Here is a 13,868-nt window from a genome sequence, read left to right on the forward strand (position 1 = left end):
AGGTAAGAAGACCGAGGGAGGGCGCGAGAAGCATGCAAGACAGCACCACCGGGAGGAGTAAAAAGTGCGAGGATGAGAGAGAGAGAGAGAGAGAGAGAGAGAGAGAGAGAGAGAGAGAGAGAGAGAGAGAGAGAGAGAGAGAGAGAGAGAGAGAACTATATCCGGAGAGCTAAAGTTATCAAGAAAGACGCGACAGAGATGAAGTAGAAAAACACACACACACACACACACACACACACACACACACACACACAATACAAAAAGAGAGAAAACACCTGAGCAGGAATACTGGTGAAACGTATCCCATCCTGTTTACCCAAGTCAAAGTAATACAGCCTTTCCACCCCCACCCAACCCACAGGGCACTCCCTCCGGCCACACGCACCCGGCCTCCCCATACAGTGCTGCCGGCGGGAACGTGTGAGTGCATTTCATGTCTAAGAATAATAGGTGCTGCTAGATGAGGCCACCCCGATGCCCTTCTTGCTTCCACGTGGCCCCCTTTCCTTCCTCAGACCAGGTAAATTGTACTGAGAGAGAGAGAGAGAGAGAGAGAGAGAGAGAGAGAGAGAGAGAGAGAGAGAGAGAGAGAGAGAGAGAGAGAGAGAGAGAGAGAGAGAGAGAGAGAGAGAGAGAGAGAGAGAGAGAGAGAGAGAGAGAGAGAGAGAGAGTTATATATTTTCTTATCTTGCTAAGTAATTTCTCATCATTTTACTTATTGATAACAGAACAAATTATATTACTCCACTAAGGAGAAGAAGAGACGTCATCCTTATGCAATGTTGCGGGTGTGACTTCTGCAGAGCTTCACCGCTGAGTGGAGGCTGTGAAGGAGGAGGAGGAGGAGGAGGAGGTATGAAGCGACCGCAATGTAGCGCTGACCTACCTGCACTCATCTCTACCACAGTCCAGGGGCTCGCACCCTCGCCTCCCATTCACGTTCAACTCTATCGCTCATCCCTTCCTTGACCCTCACCTCCCTCACGCCTCGCATTCCTCCCTTCATCACTACCGCAGCCTCCCCCTCATCTTCCTGCCTCCCCTCAAACAAGACCCCCTCGGCTGCCTTCCCTCCCAGCCACCCTCCCGCTCAACCTTCCCTCCCTGCCTCCCTCCCACAGCGACCGCCGCCCTTCTACTGTCTGGCAAAAAATCCAAAATGTCAATAGTGGAAAAGGATGACAAATTTCTTAAACCCGACAGCCGTGGAAAATAACGGAGATTTTACGTTCAAAAGTCGGTGAAGATTGTGTTGGTGCCGTACTGTCCGATCGAAAAAATACGAAGCCGCGTTGAATTACGTCCTGGAAACAACGCAAAGATCAATACAAATAGCGTGAACACATCGCAGTCAGTGGGAAAATGTAATAGTGATCTGTGTTCCTTGTTAACAAAACTATTGTATTACCGCAGACACCGCTGTTCAGACCATCAAGCGGAGCAAGTCCCCAAGTCCCAGGGCACGCGGACTGGCGACACACACATACACACACTCTCTCTCTCTCTCACACACACACACACACACACACACACACACACACACACACACACACACACACAGCCGGACTGAGGTTTGAACAGTGACAAGGTTCCTTAAACACAAACGTCATAGAGTCGTAATTGGCCCGTCCCAGGAGGTCAGCACTCTGGGCAGCTGCAGTCCCTTCCAGCGGTTGTATTAATGCACAGTACCTCTTATTTTGTTACAACTGTGCAATTTCAATACTTTCATTCCGCGGTGCCACAGGGAAGGTGTTACATGGATTTGTAGAGAACGCTGTCAGCCAGCGGTGGATTTGAGGATGTGGTACAGCACTCTTGAACATCCGGGCCCTTCTGATTCCCGAGCAGAAAACTGAGACATTTTGATGTTATCACCCCGAGAAACTGTTTCTGTGCGTAATAGTATATATTAGAGGAACTGCTTCGCCTACCACCTCCCTGCGGCGATCAGCAGTATGAGAAGATAGGTGTCTTCTGGTGACTATTGCTACTGTGCACCACTTTTGTCTTTACCTTAATACTCCCGTGCTACGTGAGTCTTTGCTTTACAGAGCGTAAAAACCATCACAAGATTTTATCGCGGCAAGCGGTCAGTGACTGGGCGGCGTCATTTTATTAAGGGAGGCTGCTGATAGTGAGGTGGAAGACAGTGTGGGCCTGGGGGCAAAGAGTCTCGGTTTCACTGACACGCCGAGTGACGTCACCGTCATCCTCCCACCAATGGCCGCGCCACCGTCGGTATTCCCGCGCGTCGGGGTGCTGCAGGATCCTCCGGGCTGATGGAACCCGCAGGCACATCGCTATTTAATTAACTTGCCCCTGTCGACAGTAATCGGCGGTGAGGGCCGTCAACGTGGTTTCATTCTGAAAGTGACTGCAAAGTGACAATAGGGCAGGACCGAGTCTGCAATGCGTCAGCCTCGCCACCCGGTACCGGTTCCAGGATAAGATGTTGCCGCCTGACTGGGGAGGCTCGCTGCTACACCTTGTATGGCTTTAATAATTACCCCCATCCGTATTCTGTTGCCGCGGTGCCACCTGTCCATACATGCTACATCTTTGTTTACCTGTAGTGTGGCGTATTTTGATAGCGAAGTAACGGGCTCGCCCGCCCATCCCGGGCCCAGACCCCAGAGGCCGTCCGTCGACTCCCGTCACCAGACTGCCACTCGCACTTCTGTGTGCAGCGTTTCGTCACCAGCAAAGTGATCCTCAGAACAACTGGGTTGCAGCAAATTCAACAACTGACCTGAGACCTTGCAAGTGTTGGAAATGTCCGTGTGAGTGGCGGCGCGACGCAGCGAGGTGTTCGTGCGCTGGTGGTCCGGCAGCGGGAAGAGGCTGGGTATGAGTGCGGCGCCAGCCCGGCACCGCTATATAACGCTGAGGGAATACTGCAACAACTTTTTCAGTACGGACAGTCTTTCACGAACATTTGGAAGTCAGATGACAAGAGGGAAAAATACGAGCCTCGAGGCTGCCACTGTCAGCTGAGAGCAGAATAATTTACAAAGTTTTTATTCTTATTTTCGGAATATCTTTCTCCATTAACTTCTATTCTGTAGTCTTAATGGCAGCAGATAAAGAAGACCGCATTAATTCACACCAAAACAAAATGCTACCTATTTGAATCCTGCGACACCCCTCCATCCCCCGGGGGCACCTCCCCGCTGGTACCGGCTGCCGCGGACTGGCCGGCTCAGCGCTGCAACTTTAATCCTGTAATTATCAGTTTGGCAAGAATGTTGCTTTATGGCAAAATGAGCAGCGGAGCGCCTTAATGTCCCACTAACTGGCGTGATCAATACCCTACACAAGCCCACGCCTCCGCCGCCTGCCTTGCCTTAACTTCTCAACAAAATTCTCACTTTTGCGATAATTCCACCTCACTACAACTATGCTATAATTCTGCTTCATATTATATCCCAGGCCACATTCGCTCTCGTGAGGGTCGGCCAAGGTGGTTATCAAGAAATTCAACGAGACGTAAAATTGAATTTGTCTAAAACTCGTTTGGTTGATAATGGTCGTCGTGAACTGAGGTAACACATTCTGATTTCAGGCCATCACCGCATCCCCGTCGCCGCCTCATGAAAGTTGAACACCTCAAGGAAGCTGTCACCGTTGCTGAGAAACGAACCCTCAGCACGCACCTGCAATCCATTTCTAGAACTGGTTGTTTGTAGAAACTTTCCTTTGCATTAATACAATCTGACGAATGCCAGTGTTGCTCTCGTCACGGACACTAACATTTCATCGTTGCCTCGCGATGGGTGTAAAAAATAAAAACAAGCCATAACAATAAATACAAACAACGCGACCAATCATTGTGAGATTGCATGCAGCGCAACCACTGCTGTAGTCTGCCCTCACGGCCCGCACACTCACTTATTACCAGACTTTATGCTTTCGTTCCTGCTCGAATTTACTCGCCAGACAAAGTGTGATAATTATAAGGGCGAGACCTTCCTGCCGCTGATGAGATATTGTCCCCCGACCGCCGGAGTGGGTGTCGGAGTGGCTACTGCTGCCTGACGGAGGGGACACATCACACACCTGGAGGAGGACGAGGACTTGCGTATCATACCGGTGTATGGACCATTCCTTGTGTGGTGAAGCGTTACGGGCGTCACGGCGGCACGCCAGCAATGCGAGGGTGAGATCGAGACCCGTAAATAACTCGCGGTAACTCTGATTAATCTCCAGATGAAACACGAGGCCGCGGCAGCGACCGCCGGTACTGTGTTGTCCGCTGAGCACCGTCATCAATGTAATCAAACAATTTACGTGATTGAGGCAGACGCTCGCAAGCCTCGCCGGTGCTGGTGTCCTCCGCCCCCTGATGGACGGATGAGTGTATTCCGTGTCCCTGTGGGGCGGAAGCCGTGTGCACTTACATTCTATTAACAAGGAAAACCTTCCACGCAAACTTCCACTCCTCCTTGTGTTCCGCAGACCACACTAACACATCAATCTGCATCATTCCCTACCAGGCGACGCGAGGCCTTTCTTACAACTATCCTCTGTCACACACACATGGAAAAAAAAAAAAAAAGTAAAGCGGGAGGAGAAAAGAAAAGGAAGCAGAAGAAAGAAGGGTAAGCGTGACATGCATCTCCCATGACACATGATAGTGGCGTCACTTGCTTTGTTTTGCTAGAAGGCAGCCCCTCTGCCCTCCTGATGTGTGTGTGTGTGTGTGTGTGTGTGTGTGTGTGTGTGTGTGTGTGCAGACTAGCTCGTCTCTACAGCCTACACTGCACCAGAGTACTACAGGTGGTGTTGCTGTCTGGCCAAAGGTGGTGAAAAGAAATTAAAAAGCTGTAGTGCTAGACTGTGTGTGTGTGTGTGTGTGTGTGTGTGTGTGTGTGTGTGTGTGTGCTGTCGTTGTTGTTGTTGCAAGTTGTTGCTTGTGCCCCCATGATGTGCTGCTGCTGCTGTTGTTGTTCCGGTGTTACTAGTTATGGCAATTGGATATATGTAGGTACTTGCATATTATTATTATTATTATCATTATTATTATCATTATTATTATTATTATTATTATTATTATTATTATTGTCACCATCATCATTATCATTACCGTGGTGCTGGTGACTGACATCATTTCATTGCACTGTAAACCACGAGATGTGCTGGTGAGTGATGCTGAGGTGATGCTGCACTCATCATCGCCTTACCTACCCAGTATTGCCGTAGACCTTCCAAGATTGCAGCCACCAAATGATCCCCCCTCCCCTTACCGAGCCTGAGGGAGCTAGCCAACATGCAGCCTTCAGGAGTGCAGCAAATGGACTCACGGAGGGACTGTGCTGCTCTTACTGCTTACACGGACTGAACTATTCAAGATGACGAGTTCGGATCTGACGCTGCAGTCACAAAATTAATCATCAGTAATTGCTTTAAATCTCGCACTTATATTTTTATTGGAGTTTCGTGCTTTTAAAAAAAATATTATATTCTAGATAGTGATTGGTACGGTTATTTATATCTTCTGTATTTATATATCATCATTTATCTGTATTTTTTAAGTGTATTTTTTATTGGCGGACTGACTGCACGGTTCCCAAGCATGTATGTAGGGCAGAGTTGTATTTGCACAATTCAGAACACTGCAAAATAATATCAGTAGTTTCCTAGCGACTAATAATAATGATGATAATAATAATAATAATAATAATAATAATAATAATAATAATAATAATAATAATAATAATCCCCGCAATAATGAAGCTGTATCTTTTTATATCTACTTTTCTAATTATAATAACTCACGTAAATTGTTTTCTACCATAATTATTAATTTGCATTGTTAGTGTGCGTTAAAACCAATATTCAAACTTCTTATCACAAACATAATTATCAAGAACGAATTTTTACACGCTTTCCTAATTATACACCAGCTATTTTTTTCCTTTCGTTTTTTTCTTCTTTTCTTTTAACTTTTTTTTTTTTTTTTTTACAATACACGACAAACAGTGGCGAAAATGTTTTACTTCATGACGTTATCGAGGTGGTGAAGTGATGATGGCGGTGGAGGAGTTCTGCAAGGCGGGGAAGAACATACTGGCCTGCAATACAAAACTCATCGCCGCCACAGTTTGCTCCACAATGGCAGTCACAGCGTCGCCTTCATGGGATGTGACGCTTTCGAGAGACAACAGTGATACCGCGGGCCAGAGGAGGGAGTAAGACGCTGAGCTGACTGACACCCTGAACGCCCTCCTCGATTTGCTGTTTTGCTAATTACTTTTACCTCAATGAACTAAGGTGTGTTAGGAGGATGGAGGGTAGATGCATGGCGTGGTGAAGAAAGATCATCAGGAGGAGGAGGAGGAGGAGGAGGAGGAGGAGGGGAAGGAGAAAGGATAAAAGTGTTAAAAAGATAAGCGTATGTGTATTAATGTGAAAATTTGTGGTCGGAACTTTTCGATGTCTGATATTTCTCTCTCTCTCTCTCTCTCTCTCTCTCTCTCTCTCTCTCTCTCTCTCTCTCTCTCTCTCTCTCTCAGTGCGAAAACTAATAATTTCACGAGGAGCAAACAAAAGATGAACACATCTCTTAGTTTACATCCCATCGAATTTCCTGTTGGATCTTCGGCGGGCGGAGGGTGTCGCCCACAGGATGCCGCCACTTACACCTCCCACATGAATCACACCCGGAACGTTCAGAATGTTAATAGCGAGGAAATAACAGGCGGCGAGAGTGTTGGGTCGCCTCAAGTTGTGAACCCCTGTCATTTGAGGTGATTGCTTGTGGTCTGCTAAAAGTTTCCTGGCTCACGGGTGCTTTATGGTTGCTGGGCCGCATGTCCCGACTCCCGCGTGGCTCCCCCACGACACCGCGACCGGCGTGCTCGAGTTTTCCTAATACAGTGCTTACCTGGTATGTGTGTGTGTGTGTGTGTGTGTGTGTGTGTGTGTGTGTGTGTGTGTGTGTGTGTGTGTGTGTTTTCTGCAATTATGAATACTTGTTCATTTAAATAATTCACGCGGTAGTTAGTGCGTGATGGTTATTATTTACACTTTAGTCTTGTTGATATTTCCTTGCGTGGAAGATAATTTGAGAGGTGTTGCTGTTTCCTTCCTGCTCCATTCGTCCCATGCAACCCTCCTCTCTCCCCTTCCCTCACTTCCTCACCACACTCGCATGAGGTGTCCACCGAGGCTCGTGACGCCTCACTTCACATATGCCTCATTCTGCTCTTACTTCAGTGTGAATTGCACAAGTGAGGCGAATACGTTTTTCACGTGTTATTCAAATATTCTGCCCGCATTTCTAGATCTCCTTTGATGTATTCGTTCCTTGAATCCTAACTATGCTCGTGAACACATCAGGAATGCAACCAACTCACATATCTCTGAGTCACGTCTTGTGAGAAAAAAACACCAAAACTTACCTAAGCTGTACCAGCGGTGGCAGTGGGGTGGCGTGAGTAGCAGTTCACTCGGCGGCGCTACACAGAGACGCTCATGTTAGGTGCAAGGGAAAGGCTTCTCTTGGTTGCTTTCCTGTCACTATTCTCCTCCCTCACACACACTGCCACTCGTCCACAAGCAGAACAACTCTCACAGAACTGACTGCTTCTAATGAATGCCCTGAGGAACGACCAGCTCGGCCTGGAGTTGAGGCACAACACTGCAGCAGGAGGGACGCGCAGGGACCTGGAAGCTGCTTCCTTGTGACCTTCTATTTCGGTGATCTTTGGTCCACTGTGACAGCACAAGACTTGGGAACCAATGGGGAGTTCCCGACGGATTTTTTAAAACTTGTCACCTTTGTATGTTTTCTTAGATTAATATAAATTGTCGGCCATGGTTCTGGCAGGTCTCCCCTTCTCCTCGTAGCGACTTCTCGCCTTTGATAAATGGTCAGACAAGCCTACGTGTTTGGCCTTTTTTGTCCAAATTCTCACCCCAATTCACTCCAAATTCACCTGGTATTGTGGGCGCTTTCCTTTACCCGGGAACTGTACAGCGCGGCCGCGCCACAACACTACTCTTCCTGGCACAACTTGTCAAAATTTTCCCACGACTTTCACACAAAATCACACAAAACACAAATCATCTCATGTCGAGCGGCGCGTGGGGTCGCGGAATCGGGGAGGCGGATGAGCGTGAAGTGGGCAGTGTGTCCGAGGGGCGTGGAGCTCCCGGGGCAGGTAGTCTAGGGCCGTGATGGCCGGATGGGTATAGGTCAGATGCTGAACCTCCTCGGCCAGACTTTGGGATGGATCTTGGCTGACGCCAGAAAAAATATTAATTTTATTACGAGGCACTACAATATTTGTATCCTGGGTGGGCGGAATGTTGTGGTTCGGGCGGAGTATAGGCCGCGTCGGAACTTCAACGCTGGCCGGTAGAGGCACTGTGGTAAGGACACTGGTGGGGGCTGGGCCGCCGCTGCTGACTGGCACACCAACGTTGCCGCTCTGGCAACGATTGTGAACGTTGACGGTGCGGCAAGCGAGATGCCGCAAGAGCGCTATCGGTGGGTGTGCTGACACAGCGGTGTGAGGCAGGCGGCGGCGCACAGCCGTGTGAGGCGATGGTGGGCTCGCGCCCCGGCCCGGCCACGGCGGTGTTGCCAGTGCCCCCCCGCGCACCCCGCCGCGCACACCCCCTTCACCACCACCACGTGCATCATCCCGCACGTCCCTTACCACGTGCACCACCACCCCGGACTCCAGTACCGTCTTCCCCCTGTCTGTCCTTCATCACAGTGGGCAGTGGGTCAGGCCAGGTCTCTGAGTCTCCTCCTCCTAGCCACGTCTCTCTCCATGAAACTATCTTCACTCGCAACTTGCACAAGTGAGTGGTAACACCTGGTTACCTGCCCGTGTTTCCGCATTTTCTCACCGCCAGGAGTGCCGCCGGCGCCTTACACTCATCTCTGCCATCACTTGTACATCCGCAACAGTAAGAAGGTAACATAGCGTCTCGATGGTCGCCATTTTAATGAGAATCTGGGGAGCACCAAGTTAAAGTTCATCTCAATGTCATTTGTATTTTCTCATTAACATGTTCTTAGGAGCGTTCATGCAGTTTGCTCCCATAAGTTGCCTATGTACTTGTTGTCTCATCAAAAATGAGACTTAAACAACGAGGCTTGACGTGGAGGAATGCAAAATAGCTTGTTCGCTTGCAGCTTAGAGCTCATTGGTCCATGCGGGCTCCCGGGCTGACCAACAACCAATAAAAACGCCGGTGGGCCGAGGCGCGGGTGATGAGTCCCCGCCGCCCACCTCATAGCCGCCGCCACCCTCGTCACTCACACCGGTCACTCATCCTCTCGCCGGCGCTCCCCAGCGGCGACGAGCAGGAGACGAGGCGGCCTCAACACGCAGATTACTGTCTTGTCTGCTGTGCCTCTTCCCGCGCTTGTCATTCTCCGCAGGGGATTAGTTTTGACAAGATGTGATCGGCGGGCAGGAGGGTGTTCAGCAGCACTATTACAGGTACTTGTGCACGCAAAGGATGAATGGTTCGCGGGCATAACAGGTTCCCAGAGGTGAACAGCTTGGCACAGCCTATGACGTCACAGGTCCTGGTCGAGTCAAGGTCAAGGCTGAGAGCATCCAGCCAAGCGACCAACTGAGGGGAACAAGAAAATGCATTGCCCGCTTCGCACACGCAGAGTACAAGTGTGATGCACTGAAACTTATACGCAGGAAATAAGCTCACAAGGCTTCTTCCACGCCGCTGAAACATTTTACACGCATATACATACATACATACATACATACATACATATATATATATATATATATATATATATATATATATATATATATATATATATATATATATATATATATATATATATATATATATATATATATATACACACACACACACATCACCATAAGTTCTTTTAATGTTTTTAAGCTCCGTTTCACAAAAGAGTATAACGACTTGAATAGAAGCAAAGTAAGACTCGATCTAGTAACAAAACCAAACTGCATCAGGAGAGACACAAGACTCAGGACGTGAGATGAGAGGAGTCAGGGATGAGGGCGGCCTGGGAGCGCGGAAGGCAGGTAGGTGAGGAGGTGGAGAGGTCGGGCTGCATCTCACCGCCTTCTCACGTATAAATTCTACGGGAGGTGAACGCCATTTTTGATCACCCAGGAACATCTATCTTCATAATCACCTTTTCCGTGAATGGTGTGGGCCAGGGTTCATCCGGAGACCGATTTACAGTGACGGAGGAAAGCAAGGTGTTAAGACTCGGGTATCGGTAGCCTTCCCTGCACACACAACTCCGTCAGATGGGTAATTTGCTGTTCTTGTTTGTTGCAAATTGGAACGTACAAGTAACATTTTAATCTCCGTAATTTCTTATCGTTGTTAGCGTATTGTATAGGACAACGTTACTCCCAGCTGTTATTAATGCATCTTTGGAGGGCTGTTGCTGCAAATTGTGTTACGGAGGACGTGAGAGACGAGCACAAAGAGATCAGGTTAGTTTTTAGGAACAAATCAATGCTAATTAATCAAGTTCAGGTGAGATAACTGAGCCTTCCAATACTTATGCGTGCAACGAGGAGAAGCGTAAATATATAAGGCAAAAGGAGAGGTTTGTGGGAGTCATAGGAAGATATGCACGCCAGTCTCAGAATTGGAGGCTGAGGACAAGATTATTGAGGTTATACACATCATAAACACAACATCACAGCTAAAAATAAAAAAGAAAAAAAATACTCGTATACTATTTTCTTAACAATGTGATTTAATTCCATATGTCCTCTTCTTCCTCTTCCTCCTACTACTACTACTATTACCACTACTATATCTGCTCACAATCGACCGTCAGCACTTCTTTAATCATCAATAAAAATTACATGTAAGCCGACCTGACTGGCGTTCGCAGACCCCCGCCCGCTGACTGACGGCAACACGGCTGCTACTCGCCTCTACTCGCCACTACTCAAGGCAGCGACACCGACACTGCGAGCCGCCGCTGATAGTGAGTGATAGTGAGGGTGAACAGCTTAAGGGCGTGTTGGTGGTGTTCCCGATGAAAGACACCGACAGTTTGGATACATAATAGTAGACACGACCCCTCTTAGTCATAGATTTTATATATATATGCACTGTACCCATACTAGTCAACGTTATATAGTTACGGAGACGATAAGGAAGGTACAGTAAAAGGGTTATTCATTTCTTTTTTTTTTCTTTTCTTCTTCTCATTCACTTAATCGCATTTCTCCTTTGTGCGCATGTTTGATTTTCCAATTTCATGTGTTCGTCTTTTTCTTGTTTCTCTCTATATATATTTCACCATCTGTGGGATAGTAATTAAGTCTCTTCGCCCATTATCCAGTCTGTCTGTTTGCCTGTCTGTCTATCTGCGCCCCCCCCCCTCTCTCTCTCTCTCTCTCTCTCTCTCTCTCCTGTCCTGTCCTACACCTTTCTTTTCCAGTTGTCCTACCAGTCACTTCTTTACATCTCACCCCCTCCCTTCCTCTTTCCTCCCTCCAACTAGCTAGAGCTTCCACTGTTCCTCACACGGCCGCTTGGGAAGGACCTCGTCAGACCGGCTGAGAACAAGAGCAGGAATTCATCTCTTTCTCTTTCGCGTCGTGTCCCCGAGAGGACGAGGGAGAGAGAGAAGCGAGCGACCACGAGGGAAAACAAACAGGATCATAAATTCCGGAATCCACGAGTCCCTGGTAGTGTATAAAGTGGCGGGTTATGACAAATGAAGCGCGGCGCTGAGGGTCCGCGGTTACAGATGGCTCATAATAAGGGGATTCCAACCGTCCCGAGTAAGGGTAGTTCAGATAGGCTTACTGCTCATCACCCCGCCCAGCCCCGCCTCGCTTCTCCAACCTCTCTCTCAGGGACATGAACACAAAGGAAGAACGAACACTGGTAGACCTGTTGTCGGCTCCCACTGAGGTGTTTGTGATGTGCTACACTATGCAGTCTTCAGTAAAGCATCCACGGCGGAACGTTGAGTGATTGCTTAAGAACGTAAGGCGATGGTGATGTTGTGGTGGTGATGAGATTGCTGGTGTGATGGTAATGACGTAGGCGGGGTGTTTAGAGTACTGTGTGTGTGTGTGTGTGTGTGTGTGTGTGTGTGTGTGTGTGTGTGTGTGTGTGTCAAGAAGGAAGGAAGGAGGGAAGGAAGGAAGAAAGAAAGAAAAAGAAAGAAAGAAAGAAAGAGAGAAAGAAAGAAAGGAAGAAAGAAAGGAAGGAAGGAAGGAAGGAATGGAGGAAGGAAGAAGGGAGGGAGGAGGGAGAGCACCACGTAGCATGAAGAATGAATGCGGACGTAGCTAAGTGGGGGGTGAGTGAGTGAGGGTTGGCACGGGAGGAGGAGACGGGACATGTGCAGCAGAGGCGTACAGGTATGACCGAGCCAATCTAACCTGACACAACATAACCTGACCCGCATGCTGCAGCCACTCAGAGGGTAGTGCATATCACCACTGCGGAAGGTAAAAAGCTAAACGCAACAGTTATGCTGAAAAATGCAAAATCGTTGTAATGATAATTAAATCACAGCTGAAGGAAACACAACAGGTATGCATTCACTAATTCCCACATAATTCGCTATAAAAGAATGCCTTTGGATATGCATAGAGTTTTTATAATACTTTGATTACCAGACGTTTCTTCAAATTCGTGGAAGGACGAGGCACCAGACACTTGCACTGACTGAGGAAGGAAGAAAGGAGAGGAGAGAATACAGGGGAGAAATTTAGCAAGCGAGAGTGACGGAGAGGCAAAGAAATAATACCTAGCGAGCCACAGACACAACCTGCAGCACTAATAACGGCATGAACCTTGATTTACTGTCACGAAACATCAATTTGTGCCCCGCGGATTACCACCGTTGGCAGGAAAGTTCACAGTTACCCAAAATAAAGTATAAACCTGGCAAAAAAGAAAGCAAACAAGAGGCGACCTCGGCTGTGGAATATTAAGGGGGAAGGGGAGGGAGATTAGCACAAAGGTGTCTAAGAATATGCCAAAAAACTTGCTTGTAGGAGGCGGTAAGTAAGGAAACACGTGATGAGGATGACCCTGGTCTTGGCTATATGCTCACTCAACTCCCTGGAAGAGGATCCCGCTGAACTGTAAGAACCACGCGGCCTTAAGAGTGGCAGCCTTGGGGAAGCAGGAGCAAGGGGCACACGAGGGAGGGAGGCAGCAGCATTCACCCTTATGTGTCACCCGGGAGCTACACAGCGCGGCGAGCCTCCTATCATCTACGGAATCTTGAGAATTTTTCCCTGTCGAGATAAAGAGATAAGTAATGATATGTGAGTGTTTCTCGCGAGGTTCCAGGAGGCTCCAGTTGACCTTTCTGCTCACCGGTGAACACGACGTGCGTAAAAACCACACTCCAACATCTGCTTAATAACGCTGTGATGAAGTGGATTCCAAAATAACTGTGTGGCAACTGGATGTGACAGAAAAAAAAAATCATCAGCCCTGAGCTTCTGACCCCCAGTGTAACCCGCCCCTCCCCATCGCCTGGTCCCTCCCCAACCCTTCCCGTCCCAAGCCTGCTCGTCGGGCTGCCGTGAAAGGGTTAAATCGGAGCATGGGGGCACAAAAGGGGGCGTGGAGGATGGGGGAGGGGGTGTCGTTTGGTTGGGGAGGGAGAGCTGGGAGGCTGTGTGTAGGTTGGGAAGGTTGTGTTCCATCTTGGTAAGGAAGGAGACATGAGGGCGACGCAGAGACACGCTTGTCCTGCAGGAGTTGCGGGAACTGTTTGCATCATCACATCGCATGACCCGCCGCTCTCACGCAGGGGAGGCGTTAGGAAGCGTCCCTCGCTCCTCCTGGCTAACTTATCGCCTGAGTCTACACTGCGCGTCACTCCTGCTACTTGCACTGATCAA

At 48.6% G+C, this 13,868-nt stretch overlaps 1 protein-coding gene and 1 long non-coding RNA gene across 2 annotated transcripts in view; one reads left to right on the forward strand and one right to left on the reverse strand.

Annotated features, from left to right (window-relative positions):
• LOC135113991 (location of vulva defective 1-like) overlaps positions 1–13,868 on the reverse strand; it is a 55,866-nt gene that overhangs the window by 19,052 nt on the left and 22,946 nt on the right. The window lies entirely within an intron of this gene.
• Positions 8,082–13,868, forward strand: part of LOC135113992 (uncharacterized) — a 19,335-nt gene continuing 13,548 nt past the window's right edge. Inside the window, exon 1 of the long non-coding RNA XR_010275163.1 lies at positions 8,082–8,814. This is a non-coding gene — a long non-coding RNA (uncharacterized LOC135113992). The remainder of the gene's footprint in view (positions 8,815–13,868) is intronic.

The sequence above is a fragment of the Scylla paramamosain genome, chromosome 27 (genome assembly GCF_035594125.1).
Source record: "Scylla paramamosain isolate STU-SP2022 chromosome 27, ASM3559412v1, whole genome shotgun sequence".
In the NCBI taxonomy this organism is placed as follows: Eukaryota; Metazoa; Arthropoda; class Malacostraca; order Decapoda; family Portunidae; genus Scylla; species Scylla paramamosain.